Raw genomic sequence first — 23,433 nt, 5'->3', positions numbered from 1 at the left:
CCACAAGGGGTTATGGGCATTAAAATCTCCCAGAAGTAGGAAAGGTTTAGGGAGCTGATCAATCATTGCAGCTAATACAAGGGTACCGCACCATCTGGAGGAAGGTATACATGGCAGACAGTTATTTCCCGCACGGTCCATATTATGACAGCCACAGCTTCAAGAGGGGTCTTGAGCAGCTAAATCGACAGCCAAAGCATAATGGAAATATTTTAGATCTGGTAGCCATGAAGAGACCAAACCTCATCAATGGTGTCAGTGTTGAGACAGGGATCAGTGATCATGATGCTGTCATTACGACTATGGTTACGAAAGTTAAAAAGTCAGTCAAGAAGGCTAGGATAGTATTCTTACTAGAAAGATTAGATAAGCAGTTGTTAGCATCCCACTGAGTAAATGAATCGACTTCATTTACTACCGGTATGGATGTGGAAGAATATGGGCAAATTTTAAACACATTGTAAATCACGCATTGGAGAAGTATGTGCCAAAAAAGTGGGTTACAAACGGAAAAGACCCACCGTCGTTTAACAGAGCAATTCGGCGAATGTTTAGGAAGAAAAGACAGTTGCACTCGCAGTACAAGAAAGATCAGGAGAATGAGGACAGGCTGAAGTTAGTAGAGACTCTTGCTCCTGTAAAAAGAGCGATGCGCGAAGCATACAACCACTACCACTGTCATACATTAGCAAAACATCATGCTGAAAACCCAAGGAAATTCTGGTCTTACGTAAAATCGGTAAGCGAGCCGAAGGCTTCCATCCAGTCACTCACTTAACAGTTGGGCCTGGCAATGAAAGACAGCGAAATGAAAGCTGAAATTTTAAATTTAGAATTTGAGATATCTTTTACGCATGAGGATTGTAGATACATACCACCGCTTGAGTCTCTATCAGATTCCCGTATGGAGGACATAGTGATAAACACTCCTGGGGTTGTGAAGCAGCTAAATTGGGTTGAAAGTAAGTAAATCACCAGGTCCTGATGGGATTCCAATTCGGTTTTACAGAGAGTACTCTACTGCATTGGCTCCTTACTTAGCTTGCATTTATCGTGAATCTTCTGCCCATTGTAAAGTCCCGAGTAACTGGAAAAAAGCGCAGGTGACGCCTGTATATAAGAAGGGTAGAAGGATGGATCCTCAAAATTGCAGACCAAAACCCTTAACATCGGTTTGTTGCAGATTCTCGAATATATTCTCAGTTTGAATATAATGAATTTCCTTGAGACAGAGAAGTTGCTGTCCATGCATCAGCATGGCTTTAGAAAGCATCGCTCCTGCGAAACACAATTTACCCTTTTTTCACATGATACCTTGCGAACCATTGATGAATGGTATCAGATTGATGCCATATTCCTTGACTTCTGGAAAGCATTTGACTTGGTGCCCCACTGCAGACTCTTAACTAAGGTATGAGCATATGGGATTGGTTCCCAAATATGTGAGTGGCTTGAAGACTTCTTAAGTAATAGAACCCAGTACGTTGTCCTCGATGGTGAGTGCTCATCAGAAGTGAGGGTATCATCTGGAGTGCCCCAGGGAAGTGTGGTAGGTACGCTGTTGTTTTCTACCTACATAAATGATCTTTTGGATAGGGTGGATAGCAACGTGCGGCTGTTTGCTGATGATGCTGTGGTTTACGGGAATGTGTCGTTGTTGAGTGACTGTAGGAGAATACAAGATGACTTGGACAGGATTTGTGATTGGTGTAAAGAATGGCAGCTAACTCTAAATGTAGATAAATGTAAATTAATGCAGATGAATAGCAAAAAGAATCCTGTAATGTTTCAATACTCCATTAGCAGTGTAGCGCTTGACACAGTCACATCGGTTAAATATTTGGGTGTAACATTGCAGAGCGATATGAAGTGGGACAAGCATGTAATGGCAGTTGTGGGGAAGGCGGATGGTCATCTTTGGTTCATTGGTAGAATTTCTGGAAGATGTGGTTCATCTGTAAAGGAGAGCGCTTATAAATCACTAATACAACCTATTCTTGAGTACTGCTTGAGCGTTTGGGATCCCTATCAGGTGAGATTGAGGGAGGACATAGAAGCAATTCAGAGGCAGGCTGCTAGATTTGTTACTGGTAGGTTTGATCATCATGAGAGTGTTACGTAAATGCTTCAGGAACTCAGGTGGAGTCTCTGGAGGAAAGGAGGCATTCTTTTCATGAATCGCTACTGAGGAAATTTAGAGAACCAGCATTTGAGGCTAACTGCAGTACAATTTTAAAGACCACAAAGATAAGATATGAGAGATTAGGGCTCATACAGAGGCATATATTCAGTCATTTTTCCCTCTATCTGTTTGTGAGTGGAACAGGGAGAGAAGATGCTAGTTGTGGTACACAGTACACTCCGCCACACTCTGTATGGTGGATTGTGCAGTATGGATGTAGATGTAGGTTTGAAGATGCACATGTTCACTACAGACCAAGTTTAGGACATAAACGCAAGTCTGACCTGACACTCGATTATAGTGCTTTGGTTCCTGTAATATCCCTTATAGCCATGAAGGGAAGAGGTCCGCATTGCTGGGAACCAGGTTTCCTGGAGGGCAATGCAGATAGTAGTTGTAAAACTGAACAGTTGCCATAGTTCAGCCAGGCAGTGCAAAAAAACCACTGCAATTCCACTGGAGGATGACATCGTGAGACTGGGAAGGCAAGGAACATTCAATGAGGCAGTTTATGCCTCAGAGTCACTTGCTGGCACCGATTTATTGCCTGAGCAGTCTCTATCCATTGTGCCTGAGGGTCTGGCAAGATGTAGGTCCTCAGCAGACGCCAAAATCTCCACCCCATCCTCAGCCACAGAGCTTGTGGCTGCCACCGCAGTTTCCTTGGACTTAGGGGTTTTCTTTTTGGACTTCTTTCACTGCTCCTTGGGTTTCCCTGATTGCGAGGACTTCACTGGCTCAGTCTCCAGGACTGAGAATGAGCGTGAAGCCCTACGACCAGCTCCTTTTGGGCTCTTCAGCCACTGGCAGGTGTCATCTTCCCCACTAGAAGAAACCTGGGAACAGAGTGACACAAGAGACCCATTCCTAGTGAGAAAAGCCGAAGAAGACTTACACTTCTCTGGTTTAAAAGCCCCACCATCAAGGGTGCAGGTGTATTCTTCCAGCTCTGAGAGGTGACCTAGGTTTGCGGAGCTGATGGTTGCAGAACTGTTGTAGCAGCAGGGTAAGACAATGTCATATGCACAGGATGCAGGCGTTCAAATTTTCTCTTAGCCTCAGTGTAAGTCAGTCTTCTTTTTTTTTTTTTTTTTTTTTGTTTTTTTTTGTTTTAGGGCGCAAAACTGCTATGGTCATTAGCGCCCGGTCCGTGACTTAGGAAACAGTAAAAACCGAAAATGGAAACCAGCAGCAATGGGAACGAAACTCAAAAAATTGGAGAGACTAAAAGCAGAAGGAAGGCTTAAAAATCCACTACAGAAAGGGGTTGGTTGTCCCCAAACAAAGCTTCAAATGACTAACGTCATTTCACTGGCACTAATAAACTCGAGAACGCGATCGGACGAGCGCGTGTCATCTGCTAAAATGGACGATATATCAGGAGACAGCTGTAGACGGGCGCGTAAAGGAGTAAAATAGGGGTACTCAATTAAAAGGTGTCTTACCGTCCACAGCTGAGAGCAGTGGGGACAGAATGGGGGAGGATCGCCGCTTAAAAGATGTCGATGGCTAAAAAGACAGTGCCCTATCCAGCGTCTAGTTAAAATTATCTCCTCCCGATGACTCGTTCGGAAGGAAGAAGTCCAAGCACAGGGAAGAGCATTCACGTCCCACAATTTATTATGGGGATGTGTCGACCAATGTGTGTGCCATAAAACAACAACACGACGACATGAAACGCTCCGTAGATCGGCGAAGGGAATCGATTGAATAGCTGGCCGAAGAAGAGAGACTGCAGCCTTGGCCGCTATATCGGCTGCCTCATTTCCACAGATACCAACGTGTCCCGGGAGCCAGAGGAATGCCACCGAGACGCCCCCCAGGTGGAGGAAGCGCAGACAGTCCTGAATCCGGTAGACCAGAGGGTGCACAGGGTAAAGAGCTTGGAGACTGAGGAGATAGCTGAGAGAATCTGAGCAGATAACGTACTGTATCCGCTGATGGCGGCGGATGTAGTGGACAGCCTGGAGAACAGCGTAAAGCTCCGCAGTATAAACCGAACAATGGTTGGGAAGCCGAAATTGATTTGGGGAGTCGCCAACAATATAGGCACTCCCTACATCTAATGATGTTTTCGAGCCATCAGTGAAAATGAATGTGGCTGCCTTCATTTGTGCACATAGAGCAGCAAATGCCCGACGATAAACAAGTGAAGAGGTAGCATCCTTGGGAGGAGCCAACGCGGTGCTTTACCGCAAGCTGTCAAGAAGGTTTTAGGAAAGCGGAAGGAAAGAGAATGGAGCAGTTGACGGAAGTGGGCTCCCGGTGGTAGTAAGGAGGAGGGGCGGCCTGCATACCCTACATCAAAGGAGGCGTCGAAAAAAATGTCATGGGCCGGATTAGCAGGCATGGAAGACCGATGGCTGGCATAACGACTCAGAAGGACTGCTCGCCGATTGGACAGCGGAGGTTCAGCAGTCTCAGCATAAAGGCTTTCCACAGGGCTCGTGTAAAAAGCTCCAGACACTAAACGTAATCCATGGTGGTGGATAGAGTCGAGACGACGAAGAATAGACGGCCAGGCAGAGGAGTAGACTATGCCTTCCATAGTCCAATTTCGAGCGCACTAAGGCGCGGTAGAGGCGAAGGACCACTCGGTCTGCTCCCCAGGAGGTACCATTCTGGACATGGAGGGTGTTGAGGGACCGGAGACAGCGAGCTGAAAGATAGGTAACGTGGGAGGACCAGCACAGTCTTATGTCAAACATAAGACCCAAGAATTTAGCGACGTCAGAAAACGGAAGGTTGACAGGACCTAGATGTAAGGAGGGTGGAAGAAACTCCTTACGTCGCCAAAAATTAACACAAACGGTCTTACTGGGAGAAAACGGAAGACGGTTTCGATGCTCCAAGAGTAGAGGCGATCGAGACAGCCTTGAAGACGTCGTTCAAGAATGCTGGTCCGTTAAGAGTTGTAGTAGATCGAAAAATCGTCCACAAAGAGTATGCCTGAGAAATCAGGGAATGAGACAGTCCATAATTGGATTTATGGCAATGGCAAACAGTACAACACTTAGCATGGAGCCCTGGGGTACCCCGATTTCTTTGGAGAAAGTACGGGAGAGAGTAGTGTTCACCCCCACTCTAAATGTGACCTCTGCCATAAATTCGCGAAGAAATAGTGGCAGCCGACCTCGAAAGCCCCAAGAGAACAGTGTGCGGAGGATGCCTGTCCTCCAACAGGTATCGTATGCTCTATCCAGATCAAAAAATATTGCTACTGTTTGGCGTTTACGGAGAAAATTGGTCATGATGTAAGTGGAGAGAGCAACAAGATGGTCAACTACAGAACGATGCTTTCGGAATCCGCATTGGGCAGGTGTTAAAAGACTGCGGGATTCTAGCCACCAAGCTAAACGGCAATTCACCATATATTCCAAAACCTTACAGACACTACTCGTGAGAGAAATGGGGCGATAGGTAGAGGGGAGATGTTTGCCCTTTCCAGGTTTCGGAACAGGAACGACGATAGCTTCCCGCCATCGTCTGGGAAAAGTACTGTCGGTCCAAATTCGATTATAACGGTGAAGGAGGTAACGCAGACTATGGGTTGATAAATGCAGCAACATTTGGACGTGGATACCAACCGGTCCTGGGGCAGAGGAGCGAGAAGAAGAGAGTGCATGTTGAAGTTCCCGCATGGAGAAAACAGTATTGTGGCTTTCGCGATTTTCAGAGAAGAAAGCAAGTGGTTGCACTTCCGCTGCACGTTTCTTCGGGAGAAACGTTGGCGGGTAAATTGAAGAGCTCGAAATCCCAGCGAAGTGTTGACCCAATGAGTTAGAAATTGTGACGGGATACACTAATGTATCATGCGCGACTGTGAGCCCAGAGACCGCGGAGAAACTAGGCGCGCCTGAGAACCATCGAATCCGACTCCAAACTTCCTAGGTGGGAGTGAAGGTGTTAAATGAGCTACTAAAGAATTTCCAGCTTGCCTTCTTGCTATCGCGGATGACGCGATGGCGTCGCGCACGGAACTGCTTATAGTGGATACAGTTGGCCAAAGTAGGATGGTGGCGGAAAGCACGAAGAGCACGTCGCCGCTCACGTATTGCGGCACGGCATGCCTCGTTCCACAAAGGAACTGGGGGGCGCCGGAGCAATTTGGAGGTGCGTGGTACTGAACGTTCCACAGCTGTAAGAATAATGTCTAATATATGTGACCTTATCGTCGATGCTAGGAAATTGATGGTCATCGAATGTCGCTAGAGACGAAAAAAGTGTCCAATCGGCTTGGGTAAACTTCCAGCGTCGCGGGCACATATATGGCAGTTGAGGCTGCAGTCTAAGGACACATGGAAAGTGGTCACTGGAGTGTGCATCATCAAGGGCGAAGCACTCAAAGCACCGAGCTAGCGGAACAGTACCGACCGAAAGGTCCTAATGAGAGGCAGACAAAAATGTAGGGACTGCAGTGTTGAGGCAAACTAGATCCGCTTGGTGGAAGACGTCTAGCAATAGGGAGTCACGTGGACAAGGATGTGGAGATCCCCAAAGCGGGTGGTGGGCATTGAAGTCCCCAACCAGCAAATAGGGTGGTGGAAGCTGACCAAGAAGATGAAGGAGATCAGCTCGTGCCATTGGTGTGGACGATGGATTGTATACATTACAAAGAGAAAAGGTATATCGAGAAAGGGAAAGACGGACAGCGACAGCTTGGAAGGAAGTGTTTAAGGGGATTTACTGATAATGGAATCATGGAGACGAATCGCGAGTCCTCCGTGGGCTGGAGTGCCTTCAACAGAGGGGAGATCAAATCAGACGGACTGAAAATTGAGGAGAACAGAGCTGCCATGGGGACGCAGCTTTGTTTCCTGAAGACAGAAGATGACCAGGGAGTAGGATCGTAAGAGGATCGACAATTCATCCCGATTGGCTCGAATGCCCCAGATATTGCAGTGGATAATGGACATAGGTTTGGCAGAAAATGGAGGAATGTGACCGAGGTTGCCGTCAACTCAACGACTGCTCAGAGTTTGCGACCAACAGCATGGAGCAGCATTCAGCCGAAGGCAGAAGATCCTGATCCATAGGTTGTTCAGGAGCAGCTCCTACCACCAGCGATCGGCCGGTTGATCGGCCGCCAGCAGTGCGGCTCGGCGACACAGAAGACGGCCGAGGGCGATTTCCAACAGGTTATGCTGTAGGTGAGACACGCCTTGGCGGAGAAGGAGATGAACTGGGTTTCTTATTAGCCTTCTTGGAAACATGATGTTTAGATGGAGGAGGAACGAATGGTTGTGAAGTTGGGGCACGTAAAAAGTCTTCACCAGTATGCTCTTTTTTCGAAGTCTTGGTGTCTGACATTTGTGCTCGAGATTTAGCAGAACCCGATGAAGGGTGAGCCATAGAGTGGGCAGGCGAAAGTGGTGCGGTTGAATGGGTGATCTTTGCGCTGGCCCATCTGACGACCATGGCAATAAAGGTGAGGTCGCAAGTCTGCATGGCCGCCTCCTTTGTTGGCCGAGGAGAAGCAAGGACAGTGCTGTATTTTCCTGTCTGAGGCACGGTGGGCTGTCGACTGGCGAATAATTTTCGAGCAGCAAAGGTCTACACCTTTTCCTTCACTCTGATTTCCTGAATGAGCTTTTCGTCTTTAAAAATGGGGCAATCTCGAGAGGAAGCAGCGTGGTCACCCATACAGTTGATGCAACGAGGGGATGGAGGTGGATAAGCACCCTCATGGACATCCTTGCCACATGTAACACATTTGTCCAGATTGGAACAGGACTGGCTTGTGTGATTGAACTGCTGACACCGATAGCAACGCGTAGTGTTTGGGACGTAAGGGCGAATGGAAATTATCTCATAGCCTGGTTTATTTTCAATGGGAGTTGAACTCTGTCAAATGTCAAGAAGACAGTGCGGGTTGGAATGGTGTTCATGTCAACCCTTTTCATAACTCTATGAACAGCCGTTACGCCCTGGTCAGACAGGTAGTGCTGAATTTCTTCATCAGACAATCCATCGAGGGAGCATGTATAAACGACTCCACGTTATGAATTTAAAGTGCGGTGCGCTTCAACCCGGACAGGGAAGGTGTGGAGCAGTGAAGTACGCAGCAATTTTTGTGCCTGGAGGGCACTGACTGTTTCTAACAACAAGGTGCCATTCCATAATCTGGAACAAGACTTTACAGGACCTGCAATTGCGTCGACACCTTTCTGAATAATGAAAGGGTTGACCGTGGAGAGGTCTTGACCTTCGTCAGACCGAGAAACAACAAGGAACTGTGGCAACGATGGAGGAACTGACTGTGGCTGAGACTCAGTGAACTTACGCTTGTGAGCAGACATAGTGGAAGGTGAGGAAACCATTGCGGAAGAATCCCCCATTATTACCGGTGTCTCCGATGGCGCACTCCTCCCTTGTGGGGGTCCTCTCTGAGGGCACTCCCGTCTTAGGTGATTGTTCACACCTCAGGGCACACCTCCCAACAAACGGACGGAGGGACCAATCGGCACTTCCGGAAGGTATCAGCTCGGATAATCACCCCTCCCTATGCCCGGCCATTACCAGGGGGTACGTACGTGTCCTACCTGTCTACCCGTGGCGGGGAATTACGCATTACCCCGTCACCGGCTACGCACGAACATGCATGGTTCGGCCTTCAGACACGCACAGGGTGGAAGAAAGAGAAAGGGGAAAAACAAAAATAGGGAAAGGAAACAAGAGAGGTCTCAAATGCCACAGCGGAGAAAAGGGTAAAGAGAAGAGGTAAGGAAAAGAGAAGGACAAAGGAAGGATGAAGACATACAAGCAGAGAAGGAAAAGAATGCGTTACATTTACAAGCATCCGTCTCCGGACGTAGGCACAAACCATACCCCCAGATGGTGAGAATGGGAAGGAAAGAGCCAGAGGTGAGGCGAGGAGGGGCGAAGATGGGGGATAGGGAAGGGTGCGGAAAAGGAAGGTACGCAGCCCGGAAAGGAAGAAGGGCCACATTAGCTCGGGGTCCTGTGCTCGCTACGCACGTATCCATAAAAGAGTTGTGGACCCCCTGGGGGGGGGGGGGGGTAGGTCAGTCTGTCCAGGGTCTTTCACTCCATAATTTTCCTTTCTTTCTGGAGAATCCTGGTCGGGTGAGCAAGGCAAATGTGCTCTCTGCATTTGACACAGGTGGGAAGTGAGGCGCATGGAGTATTGGGGTGTGTTGGGTGTCTTCAATCTCTGTTTGTGACACTGAAGTACAGTGGTAAGACATATGGCTGAATTTCCAGCACCTAAAGCACCGCATTGGGGGAGGGATATAGGGCCTTACATCACGCCGGTGGACCATCACCTTGACCTTCTCGGGCAATGTATCACCCTCGAAGGCCAAGATGAAGGCACCAGGTGAAGCCTGATTATCCTTTGGACCCCAGTGGACACACCACATGAAATGTACACCTCGCCACTCTAAATTGGCACACAGCTCATCATCGGACTGTAAAAGAAGGCCTCTGTGAATTAGGCTACACTGGACCATATTTAAGCTCTTATGGGGCATGATGGTTATAGAAATATCCCCCAGCTTGTCACAAGTGAGTTACTCCTGTGACTGGGCATAGGATGCTGTATTGATCAAGACTGACCCAAATCTCATTTTGAACAAGCCCTCCACTTCCAAGAACTAGTCCTCATCAGCAGCGTGATCCCTGTGTGGTCAGGGGGCTACAACCAACAGGGTACATGGTGGCCCCACCACAATGTGTGCTGGATATCAGGTGCAAAGAAGTCCATGGTCATCGTCTATGCAGAAATCGACACTGCATAATGCATGGTGGAAAACGCACCAAGGAAGGTGTCCTCAACCAAGAGATGGAGAATGGGCAGGACTGCAATGCGACGACGAGAAAGTGGGCTAAAGATCTCAATGCACAATCGACACAATGCACCTTGTAAGGCGCCCTTCCCCAAATGGCTCGCTCTTTGGGAAAATTTTGAAGAACAGAGGTCAAACCCTACAGGGGACCATCACATAAAGTCCAAAACATGTGAGACTCCTTTTAGTCGCCTCGTACGACAAGCAGGAATACCTCGGGCCTATTCTAACCCCTGGACCTGCAGGGTTTTGTCTGTGATTAACAGCTACTGCACAACTGTCACCGGAGATCAGTAATATAGACCAATCAGCATATGGGACTGTCATACAAAACAAAGTAAAAGAATCCACAATATTAACCAATGCACGGAAAGTAGATTTATATAGAATTCTAATGGAATACGAAGAAGTATTATCCAACTGTCCCAGTAATATCAGTGATTACATATGTAAGTTTAAAATCAAAAATGAAACTCCATTTTTCTGTAAGCCATATCCAGTACCGGGAAGTTTGAAAGAAGCCATTAAGGAGCAAATCGACAAAATGATTGACAACAGTATAACAGAACTTACTTCTAGCATCATGAATAACCCTTTAGTAGTGGTAAAAAAGTTACAGGAGGTGTGCTAGACACGTGTACATTGAATAAACATGTAGAAACGGAACGAGACAGACCAATTAACATCAATGAAGTGTTATCCAAATTGGAGAAAACAAAGTTTTTTAGCACAATAGCCCTGACTGCTGGATACTGCAAAATTAGGTTACATCTGGACTCAAAAAAGTATACAGAAATCCTGTTTGATGCTAAATCTTATCAAATTAATGTGTTAACTTTTGGAATTAATATCTCTGTATCAGTATTTATACCTGCTCTGGATGAAGCATTAGGAAGAGATTTATTGAACTATTTAATAATATATGTCGATTATAGTCTCCTAATCTCAGCTAACTGGGAAGAACATCGCCTAACACTGAAAAAATTTAAAGAAAAGGTTATTACAGTGAAACTGTCTAAGTCACACTTTGAGAGGCAAGAGTTAAAGTTTGTAGGGCATCTCGTAGGGGTACAGGGGATTAGACCAGATCCTGGGTGCATAAAAGCTGCTGAAGAATGCCCACCCCTAAAAACGTGAGGCAACTGAAGGGATTTATCAGAATGTCTGGGTACTATAGACATTATATTAGGAGACAAGAACTAATGACACAAGAGTTTTACATTTGTTACGAAAGAAAATACCATTGGTTAGGGATCAAGAGGCAAATAATCCATTTGTAAATGTAAAAAGAGCATTAGTAGAAGCACCCATATTGCATAATCTGAGTCTGGGTGAACCTTTTAAAATTGCAAACCATGCATCTGATAATGGGATCACGGCAGAACTATTCCAAGAAGAGTGGGGTCTAGATAGTGTAAATTACAGATCTATAGCTTTTGCTAGCCATAGTCTTAATAAATATGATTTAAACTACAAAGCTACTGAAAAAGAACTATTAGCATTACTATGGAGTATCCAAAAATTCCAAACACTAGTATGGGGGCAGAAATCCTTATTTACACATATCATCAGGCTATCTTTTTTGATGAATAGTCATTTGTTACATACTAGATTAATGTGATGAATGTTGTTCCTACAAGAATATGGCATTAGAACATGGTATGTAAAAGGTTCGGAGAATATTGTACCAAACATTTTGTCTAGGTTACATATAGACATGGAAGAGTTAAAACTGATCAGGTGTAATTTTTGCAATTAATTTTCTGACAGAGTATCCACACACCAGGATACAAGAGATAGCATAAAGAACATGATCCCTATTTTTACCAAGATGTTTGCTACATGTATTAGGAATCCCTTGCCTCCTAAGCAAGCAGAGAAATGGAAAATTATGGGTCATATTTTATTTTGGTGGGATAGTATAACATTGCAACAACGGCTTTTATGCATTCCGAAGTTAATGGAAGATGAAATTGTGTGGTATGTTCATACATGGAATGGACACTTTAGAATAAAGAAATGTATAGCTTGTATGAGTACGTTCTGTGACTTTAAAAGGCTAGGACATAAAGTAGCATCATTAATTTGGCCTTGTTAAACCTTTCAGAAGGTAAAAGAGAGGAACACTCACTCATGTGTATCCAATCATTCCAAAGTCTATACACAAACTTACAGCAGCAGATTTCTTAGTACCTATTCTGAAAGGAAAGGGAGGAATGTCATACATTTTAGTCCTCTTAGAGTGTTGGTCAGCAAATGGTTATACACTGTTTGCAACAATACTTTCTGGAGGTAGGAACACCCTACTGTTTCTTTCCAATAATGGACCACAATTTGTTAGTAATGATTTTAAAGAATTTTTAGCATGGGAAGGTATTTGTCAAGTGTTAATATACAACTATAACCTGTTCCCAAATCTGTGTGAACATGTAATGAAAAAGATTGTGAAATTATGCCACACCTACTGCCATGAAAAAACATACCTTATGGGCAACAAAGATCAAAGACTTTAAACTTATTTTAAATATACTACCACATTTATGAACAGGGTTAACACCTTTAGAAGTAATAGGCAAACCCTTTACAGGAGAACCTCTTATTAAATGTTTCATTTGGTCTGAAAAGCCTACTGAAGATTACGAACTTAAACAGGAAATGGTTTCCAAAAATTTAGTTGAAAAGGCGCAACAATGAGTGATTAGACATAATGAGAAGACTATCAAACCTCACTACAAGGTCGATGAACTAGTTCTCATAAAAAAGCATCTTCAGAGCTCTGCCCTGAGGAAAGAGACACACAAGTTTTTCTAAAAATATGAGGGACCATACCGAGTTCAAACAGTAGTACATCATGAAACATTTTTATTTGATCCTATAATGGAATCAGAGACAGGAAAGTACAACATTAAGGACATAAAGTTGTATATCCCCCAGCGACATTAACGTTCGGTGTTAACGGGCGGAGTGACGACCGTTGGATCCCGAGATGTTTTCGGTGTTTCTTCCGTAATAAAATTTTCCTGCACTGAATTCCCCCAACTTCTTACGCTATGCCCCTACTTCTTACTCTACCCTATTATCCCCCACTTACAGTTTAATAGAGAAACATACCAGCAAGGAATTGTGATTACATCACCCAAAACTGCTCCTGGTATATGGCTGCATCATCCTTGATTGTTAGAGACTAGTGCCCAGCCAGTCTCTCCCATCATACACATATAGTCAAGTTTTATTTTTGCCTGAATTAGTCTTTGTGAGTAATCGCTCCTTGCACAGCAAGGAGGTGGGTAATGTGATGTTAAACTTTCACGAGATCCAGGACTACTATCAGTAAGACCATACCCCAATTTTTTTAAGGAAATGAGGTACCACAAAAACAACTGCAACTGTGGCACTGAAGGGGAAAGATGAGTATTGTCTCACTGTTGATATTCTACAACAAACAGACTTAACAAACATTTTTCTAGGTTCCTTATCGAACCTATGGGCTCGGACTGGCATCCTTTGTGGCAGACAAAGTACTGATATTATTTATGACTTTCATAAATTAAAAATATTGTTTATATGTTAAATACCACAGCAAAAAGGAAGATAAAAATACTGGACATAGAAACAAAATGTGTGAATTATCTTCAAGAGTGGTCAAATGAAGAAAGGTAATTAAACTGGGAAAGGACTGCGAAACAATGGGATGAAGCAAGGACAAAGATAAGTACGACATCCAGTTTCCCATTTTTCTGTTTCAAAATGAGTATTTACATAATCAAAATGTCAAAAAATTAAGAAGAACAAGATTTGGTGAATGAATTGTCTGCCAAAGTGAAAGATTTGCAGTCAGCAGTTCCAGCCATGACACTTTCATGTCTAAAATGCTAAATTAAGAAAATACTATAGATTACAGTTATAATTCTTGAAGCAATACAATTAATGTGAGGTACAACTCTTTGAGAACTGCAGTTAATTCCAGTCATTACCACTTCACATCTACAATAAAATCTGTCACTGATACTTTGAGATACACAACTAAATCTAGTCATGACGCTACTATAGAAAAATTAAAAGATACAATAAATTCCCATTATGAAAAAGTTAGGAATGAACTGAAAGGAACAAAACTGGATTAGATAAAATTGTAAATAAAACTTAGATTAAGATCAAACCTGTTGTCAAAGAAGAACATACAACTAAAAGATATTAACAAAGTTGTTATAGAGGAAATATGTAGAACCAATTTCACGTGTATCACAACTTGTTCTACAGGAAATCTGTGTGAACACTATTATTTGTAATCTCAGTTTCAGTAAGCTGTACAAAATCCCTGTAGCATTATAAAAATTTAATAGAGAAAGAATCATTAGAAGCAGAGATCAACTGAAGGCAGAACTATATACATAACAAGTTCATAGGGAAATTAGTAGTTCGGACTTCATGACGAGAAGCTCAGATTTTTTTTAATTTTATTTTATTTATTATTATTTTTTTTTTACACCTGCAGTCAACATCATACTACAGGCAGAAAACAAGAATTACCACCTTTGCTACAATGTGTGAAGAAGTGAGTTATCCTGGTATAATATCTCAATGACAGCCTGTTTCCAAGCGTATCTCTGCTCAACAAGTAATTGCCTATAAATGGCTTGGTCATAAGTTGTGATTGATTAACAGTAATGAGAGTTTATTTTCTTTTTTAAGGCATTCAAGTTCATTTATTTAAATGACGTGCTCTGGTATGTAGTAACGGTACATGTTTCCAGTTGTATAAACAATGTAAAGACAGACAGATTGCTGCGTATAATAAAAAAGGCCCGTCAAGTTGCAGACAGGTACAATTAAATGTCACACAAAGCTTTTGGCCACAGCCTTTGTTAGTATACAGCAGTTGGCTGCAAATAAACAAGGTTGGTCTTGAAAATGGGAAGGAGGGGGTGGAAACTGCTAGGTGGAGGGTGTGGATACAGTATATTACCATACAAAGATTGACTGCACTTCCCCTGTATTCCATCAATACACTCAATTCTACCACCCACTTTACCCAGAGCTGAACCAATGTGATCATTTCACTTCATATCGCTACAAAGTGTTACACATGGGTATTTCTATGTGTTGGTTGATTCCAACTGTGACTCACTGATATTATAGTCATATGATTCCACTGGTTTTTCATTTTGTGACGTGCAAAACTTCACATTTCTTAACATATAAAACCAGTAGCCAATCTTTGCACCATTTTGAAATCTTATCAAGATGTACAATATTTATGCAACTTCCATCAGATAGTACTGCATTATAGATAATCATATCATCTGCATAAAGTCTGAAGTTACTATTAATATTGTCTATAAAGTCATTTCTATTCAACATGAACAGCAAGAGTACCAACACATTTCCCTGGGGAACACACAAAGTTACTTCTACCTATGATGATAACTCTCCATCCACAATAGCATGCTGCCTCCTCCCTACCAAAAAGTCCTCAATCAATTCACAAACTTCACTTAATACACCATGTGATTGCACTTTTGACAAAAAAAGTGTAAGTAAGGTACCGAGTCAAGTGCTTTCCAGAAATGAAGAAACATTATGTATTCCTGACTACCTTGATCCAAAGCTTTCAAGATGTCATGTGAGAAAAATGCAAGTTGAATTACAATTCACCAGTGTTTTCGGAAACCACGATAATTGCAATTGAGAAGGTCATTCTGTTCAAGATACCTTACTACACTCCTGGAAATGGAAAAAAGAACACATTGACACCGGTGTGTCAGACCCACCATACTTGCTCCGGACACTGCGAGAGGGCTGTACAAGCAATGATCACACGCACGGCACAGCGGACACACCAGGAACCGCGGTGTTGGCCGTCGAATGGCGCTAGCTGCGCAGCATTTGTGCACCGCCGCAGTCAGTGTCAGCCAGTTTGCCGTGGCATACGGAGCTCCATCGCAGTCTTTAACACTGGTAGCATGCCGCGACAGCGTGGACGTGAACCGTATGTGCAGTTGACGGACTTTGAGCGAGGGCGTATAGTGGGCATGCGGGAGGCCGGGTGGACGTACCGCCGAATTGCTCAACACGTGGGGCGTGAGGTCTCCACAGTACATCGATGTTGTCGCCAGTGGTCGGTGGAAGGTGCACGTGCCCGTCGACCTGGGACCGGACCGCAGCGACGCACGGATGCACGCCAAGACCGTAGGATCCTACGCAGTGCCGTAGGGGACCGCACCGCCACTTCCCAGCAAATTAGGGACACTGTTGCTCCTGGGGTATCGGCGAGGACCATTCGCAACCGTCTCCATGAAGCTGGGCTACGGTCCCGCACACCGTTAGGCCGTCTTCCGCTCACGCCCCAACATCGTGCAGCCCGCCTCCAGTGGTGTCGCGACAGGCGTGAATGGAGGGACGAATGGAGACGTGTCATCTTCAGCGATGAGAGTCGCTTCTGCCTTGGTGCCAATGATGGTCGTATGCGTGTTTGGTGCCGTGCAGGTGAGCGCCACAATCAGGACTGCATACGACCGAGGCACACAGGGCCAACACCCGGCATCATGGTGTGGGGAGCGATCTCCTACACTGGCCGTACACCACTGGTGATCGTCGAGGGGACACTGAATAGTGCACGGTACATCCAAACCGTCATCGAACCCATCGTTCTACCATTCCTAGACCGGCAAGGGAACTTGCTGTTCCAACAGGACAATGCACGTCCGCATGTATCCCGTGCCACCCAACGTGCTCTAGAAGGTGTAAGTCAACTACCCTGGCCAGCAAAATCTCCGGATCTGTCCCCCATTGAGCATGTTTGGCACTGGATGAAGCGTCGTCTCACGCGGTCTGCACGTCCAGCATGAACGCTGGTCCACCTGAGGCGCCAGGTGGAAATGGCATGGCAAGCCGTTCCACAGGACTACATCCAGAATCTCTACGATTGTCTCCATGGGAGAATAGCAGCCTGCATTGCTGCGAAAGGTGGATATACACTGTACTAGTGCCGACATTGTGCATGCTCTGTTGCCTGTGTCTATGTGCCTGTGGTTCTGTCAGTGTGATCATGTGATGTATCTGACCCCAGGAATGTGTCAATAAAGTTTCCCCTTCCTGGGACAATGAATTCACGGTGTTCTTATTTCAATTTCCAGGAGTGTATGTTTGATGTCAGAATATGCTCTAAGATTTCACAATTCAGTATGAAGGATACTGCATGGTAGCTTTGTGGATCACTTCTACTATACTCCTTGTAGATGGGTGTGATCTGTGCCTTTTTTCAAGAACTGGGCATGTTTCTTTGTTCAAGAGATCTATGATAAAATATACAGGGTGAGTCATAAACAAGGACAAATATGTTGTGCAAATTGTCTCACACTGAGCTCGCATGTTCCTATGTCAATAAATGACAATGCAATTGAATGGTAAAAATGTGGAAATATGAAGTGGACTTTTGGGTGTTACTGTGTGCCGACATTGACCATGCGAGTGTTGCAGGTAGTTTAGCCACTCACGAGAAGGCAAGGCATCAGCGTCAAGCAACAGTGTACATGACATTGCGAGCAATGATAGCACGCACATCTATCTCATTCCAGTTACGCTGGCCGGTACTATGTATCATGGATAGTTGGCACAGGGAAACAAACATGAGGAGGGGCTGCACTACTGTACATGCATGTTTTATAATTTGTTTTTTGTGTCCAGACTTAGTTTTAAGAAAAGAGTACATAGATGCAGAATACAAAATACTACTACATAGGTATGTGGCAGTTCACACAAACGAATACAATACAGCTGTGCAAATCAAAACTAACATAGAAACACATGACCAGAAGCTGCAGTGCCAGTTTATAAGTACTGTTCAAAATGACAGCCACGACGTGTGTGGCAAAGTTGAACTATTTGCAGGAAGGATTGCTGAACATTATCCAACATGTCTGTATCTCTTTGCATAATATCACAGGCATGTTGTATTCTGGGTTGAAGGGTGTTGACATCAACAACCTCTCCTTCATGAATCACAGATTTCTGATGGCCTCACAAAAATAAATCCAGGGGATTCAGGTCTGGCAATCTTGCTGGCCATGCTAAAGGGCCTCCACAAGCCACCCATTTCGAAGGGAAGGTACTGTGCAGGTGGCATCGCACTGTGCCACTGAAGTGAGCGAGCGCACCATCACGCATGTACCACAGGACCACAGGTTCACATGAAAGACCAAACTAACGTCATCCAACAATTCTGGGAATGTAACATCTAGGAAATGCAGATACTGCTCCCCTGTAAGCCTTTGTGGTAGCACATGTTGCCCTACGAGATGGTGATCAATAATACCACACCGGATATTGACACCACATTGTTGTCGGTATCCTCATATCACTGTGCTGTGGGGGTTTTCTTCCACCCACTGGTGCCAATTATGCGCACTCACTATACCCTCCTTCACGAAATAGGCTTTGTCGGTGAACAGTATTGTATGTGAAAAATGCTGATTGTAGATCTGACACCGTAGGATAAAGTTGCAGAAGTCCAGCATCCTCTGGTAGTCTTCCAGCAATAATGCCTGTACCTTCTGCATGTGAAAGGGATGGTACTGGTTTCTATGGAGTACTGTAGATTGTGACATGCCAACCACAGTGGCTAGATACCTGGTGCTTATTGTTAATCCTCCGCAACGGTTTGTAACACTTTTTCATCATCATCATCCGCAATGTACATCAACTGTCGGTCATGGCCACATCATCCTGGAGGTGCTACACAAGCACCATACTCCCTCCAGCGCCTGTCCACAGAATAAAACGATTTTGCGGATGGAAGGTGCCGGCTAGGAAACCTCTTGGGATACAGTTGCCTTGCAACATCAGCTCTTCCATCTGCAAGCCTGTAGGTGAGGTGGACATCGGCGTATTCCTCATTTGTGAAACTTGCCACGGTACTGTAGTAACACTGCGATGCGGCTGTTAGCAACTGTTGACATGGCGAGTATCCAGCAGAGTGACCATTGCAGAGGTGTTGTAAATACACTCCTGGAAATTGAAATAAGAACACCGTGAATTCATTGTCCCAGGAAGGGGAAACTTTATTGACACATTCCTGGGGTCAGATACATCACACGATCACACTGACAGAACCACAGGCACATAGACACAGGCAACAGAGCATGCACAATGTCGGCACTAGTACAGTGTATATCCACCTTTCGCAGCAATGCAGGCTGCTATTCTCCCATGGAGACGATCGTAGAGATGCTGGATGTAGTCCTGTGGAATGGCTTGCCATGCCATTTCCACGTGGCGCCTCAGTTGGACCAGCGTTCATGCTGGACGTGCAGACCGCGTGAGACGACGCTTCATCCAGTGAAAATCACGGTAAAGAGACGCAAGGCGCAGCCCAACCGGTAAACCCGCCCGAGGGCGGGAGTCGGGTGGGCGACGTCCATGGTCTGGGAACAGGATAGAATAGGAAGGATGAGAGGGAGAAGAACGGATAGTGAGGGCATAAGACACCAGAAGCTGGGACCGCCGAACAGAAAGGGGTGGGATCCCAGCTTCAACCAGGAGACTATCAACAGGGCTAGTAGGGAAGGCACCGGTGGCCAAACGGATACCACGATGGTGGACTGGATCCAGCACGTGCAGTGTGGAAGGAGCAGCTGAACCATAAACTTGACAACCATAGTCCAAACGAGACAGAACTAGAGCACGATAAAGACGGAGGAGGAGAGAACGGTCCGCACCCCAAGAGGAGTGGGCAAGGAAGCGAAGGACATTGAGTTTACGTAAACATCCTACCTTCAGGAGTCTGATATGGGGCAACCAAGTGAGCTTGTTGTCGAAAAGAAGACCCAGGAAACGAAACTGTGAAACCACAGGCAATCGTTGTGCAGCGAGATAGAGCTCTGGATCAGGGTGGACCGTAGTACGGCGACAGAAGTGGACCACCCGCGATTTTAAAGGAGAGAATTGAAACCCGTGTGAGAGGGTCCATGCAGAGGCACGCCGTATAGCCACCTGAAGCTGCCGTTCTGCAGATGCCATCGAGGAGGAACTAACCCAAATGCAGAAATCATCCACATACAGGGCAGGAGCGACCAAGGGACCGACAGAGGCCACAAGTCCATTGATAGCAATGAGGAAAAGAAGGACACTCAAGACAGAACCCTGTGGGATGCCCGTCTCCTGGGTCCGCAGAGAACTAAAAGCAGTACCAACTCTAACTCTGAATGACCGATGGATCAGGAACTGGCGGATAAAATTCGGGAGTGGGCCCCGAAGACCCCACTGATGAAGGGTTAGTAAGATGTGATAGCGCCAGGCCGTGTCATAGGCCTTGCGAAGGTCAAAAAACACTGCAACCAAATGGCGGCGCTGGGAAAAAGCCTGCCGAACTGCGGATTCCAAGCGAAGTAAATGATCGATTGGAGATCGTCCCTCTCGAAAGCCACACTGGTAAGGGGACAATAGATCCCGAGATTCGAGGACCCAAGTGAGCCGACGGGCTACCATCCGTTCAAGTAACTTACAAACAACATTGGTCAAACTAATTGGCCGATAGCTGTCAACAGATAGGGGGTTCTTACCAGGCTTAAGGACAGGAACCACAATGCTATCCCTCCACTGAGAAGGGAAGTCACCCTGGAGCCAGATACGGTTCAACACCCGAAGAAGATGTTGCCGTTGTGGAGCACTGAGATGTTGAAGCAGTTGGTTATGAATGGAATCTGGGCCAGGGGCCGTATCATGAGAAGAAGATAGAGCAGAAAGAAATTCTCATTCAGTAAAAGGTTCGTTATAAGATTCTGACTCACAAGTGGTGAAACATAAGGTGAGAGCTTCAGCCTGCTGTTTGTGATGAAGGAAAGCAGCGGGATAGGAGGCTGACGCCGATGCCACTGCAAAATGGGTCGCAAGATGGTCGGCGATAACTAATGGGTCCGTACAAATGCCATCTGGGAGGTGAAGGCCTGGTAGGGTGGACTGCCGATGGCAACCTTGGAGAGAACGAAGTGTAGCCCATACCCGTGACAGAGGGACAGTGGAACCAAGGGAAGAAACGAATCGTTCCCAACATATCCGCTTGCTCTGTTTGATTAAACAACGGGCTTTAGCGCGAAGGCGTTTAAAAGTAGTAAGGCTGGCTACGGATGGGTGCCTCTTGAAGTGTTGCAAAGCTCGACGGCGATCACGGATGGCAATGGCAATGGCCGGACTCCACCACGGGACTTGCCGGTGACGAAATAGTCCAGATGAGCGCGGGACAGCAACGTTAGCAGCGCGAACAATCGCGTCAGACACGTCACGTAGGACGTCATCAATACAACCCGACAAAGAGGGAGAAAACTCGACCTGTGCAGTGTATAGAGGCCAATCGGCGTGGTGGAAAGACCAACGAGGTAACCTGTCCATCGGGGAGCGCGAAGGGAGCGTGAGAATCAACGGGAAATGGTCACTATCACAAAGGTCGTCGTGTGGCGACCAGTGTAATGAAGGGAGGAGAGAGGGAGAAGAAAGAGAAAGATCAATGGCAGAAAAGGTACCATGACCAGCACTGAAATGAGTAGGGGAGCCATCATTAAGAAGGCACAGGTCGTGGTCTGCAATAAATTGGTCTATAAGAAGACCTCGTCTAGATGGAAAGGCACTGCCCCACAAAGGATGATGAGCATTAAAATCCCCAAGGAGGAGGAAGGGAGGAGGAAGTTGCTGAAGAAGGGTGGTTAAGGCAGCAGGTGTAAGAGCCCTGTCAGGGGGGAGATAAAGATTGCAAACGGTGACTGCAGAGTCTAAGTGGACCCTAACAGCAACCGCTTCCAATGTAGTTTGGAGAGGAATCCACGTGCAAGCAATGTCGGTACGGACCAACGTACAAACGCCACCAGAAGCCCGCAAGGGTCCGACCCGATTGCGACAGAAAACACGGAACCCACGGAGGGTCGGTGAGTGAGCATCAGTAAAATGTGATTCCTGGAGAACCACACAAGCTGCAGAGTAGGACGAAAGAAGGGATTTCAATTCCGGAAGGTGTCGATAGTAGCCATTACAATTCCATTGGAGAACCACAGAACGATGGTTTAAATGAGGGCTGAACACGCTAAATCCAGTCATACTGCCGGGTCCCCACCCGTCACAGACAAGGAGGGGGCGACATCCATAAACGACAGGTCAGAATCCAGTTGTGAAGTCGGGGAAGGGACCTCCGGTGACACCAGAGGCTCTTTGTCCCGGGACTTATGTTTCTTCTTCTTTTCAGGCTGAGATCGAGGAGGGCTGTGTGGCATAAAGGAGCCAGCAGCAGCAAGATCAGGAACAGAGAGAGACCGGGCGACCTGGGGGCCGACAGACCGCGGCTCTCGCGGTCGCCGCGCGGCAGCAGACCTTTGACCTGGAAGGTGCCGGGAAGGGGCATCCCGGGAGAGGCGCCCTTGACCGGCAGACGCCGAAGGAGTGGGACACTTCTCCGGCTGGGGAGGGGGAGCAGCACCCAGAGGAGAAGGTGTGGGAGCCGCAGGGGAGGGGGGGAGGAGTGGGGTCCGGGATGGTGGTAAGGAAGGGGGGGGGAAGGGGGGAAGATGTAACCAAGGCGTAACTTGATGTCATAGACACAGGGTGCAGTCGTGCATATTTCTTACGGGCCTCTGTGTAGCTTAAACGATCGAGGGACTTATACTCTTGGATCTTTTTTTCTTTCTTATAAACTGGGCAATCTGGTGAACGTGGAGAATGACTACCACGACAATTTACACATACAGGAGGGGGAACACAGGGACTCCCCTCATGGAGTGGACGTCCACAGTCACCACAGAGAGGGTCCTGGGAACAGCGAGAAGACATGTGGCCAAAACGCAAGCACTTAAAACACCGCATAGGAGGTGGGATGTACGGCTTCACATCACAGCGATAGACCATAATCTTAACTTTCTCAGGAAGGGTATCCCCTTCAAAGGCCAGGATAAAGGCACCAGTATCAATACGGTTATCTTTAGGACCCTTCTGAACACGCCGAACAAAGTGAACACCCCGCCGTGCGAGATTGTCCCGAAGTTCCTCATCAGTTTGAAGGATGAGGTCCCTGTGGAAAATCACACCTTGTACCATATTTAGAGACTGGTGAGGGGTAATAGACACAGGAATTGTGCCAAGATGGGTACAGGCACGAAGGGCCGCAGATTGGGCAGCTGAAGTAGTTTTAATCAGCAACGAACCCGACCGCATCTTGCTCAGGGAGTCCACTTCGCCAAACTTGTCTTCAATGTGTTCCACAAAGAATAAAGGCTTGACACTGGTGAAAGTATCTCCATCAGTCCTGGTGCAAACTAGATAACGGGGGAAAGGTTTTGCCCCTAGACGACGGGCCTGACCCTCTTCCCAGGGGGTAGCCATGGAAGGGAAGGCCGAAGGGGCAAGAGAAGCAGCACTTGAGGAATCAGTACCACGCAGAGAGACGGCCGCAGAACGGCCAGAGTT

This window comes from Schistocerca nitens, unplaced genomic scaffold (genome assembly GCF_023898315.1).
Source record: "Schistocerca nitens isolate TAMUIC-IGC-003100 unplaced genomic scaffold, iqSchNite1.1 HiC_scaffold_380, whole genome shotgun sequence".
Lineage (NCBI taxonomy): Eukaryota > Metazoa > Arthropoda > Insecta > Orthoptera > Acrididae > Schistocerca > Schistocerca nitens.
This window is presented reverse-complemented; position numbering follows the sequence as displayed.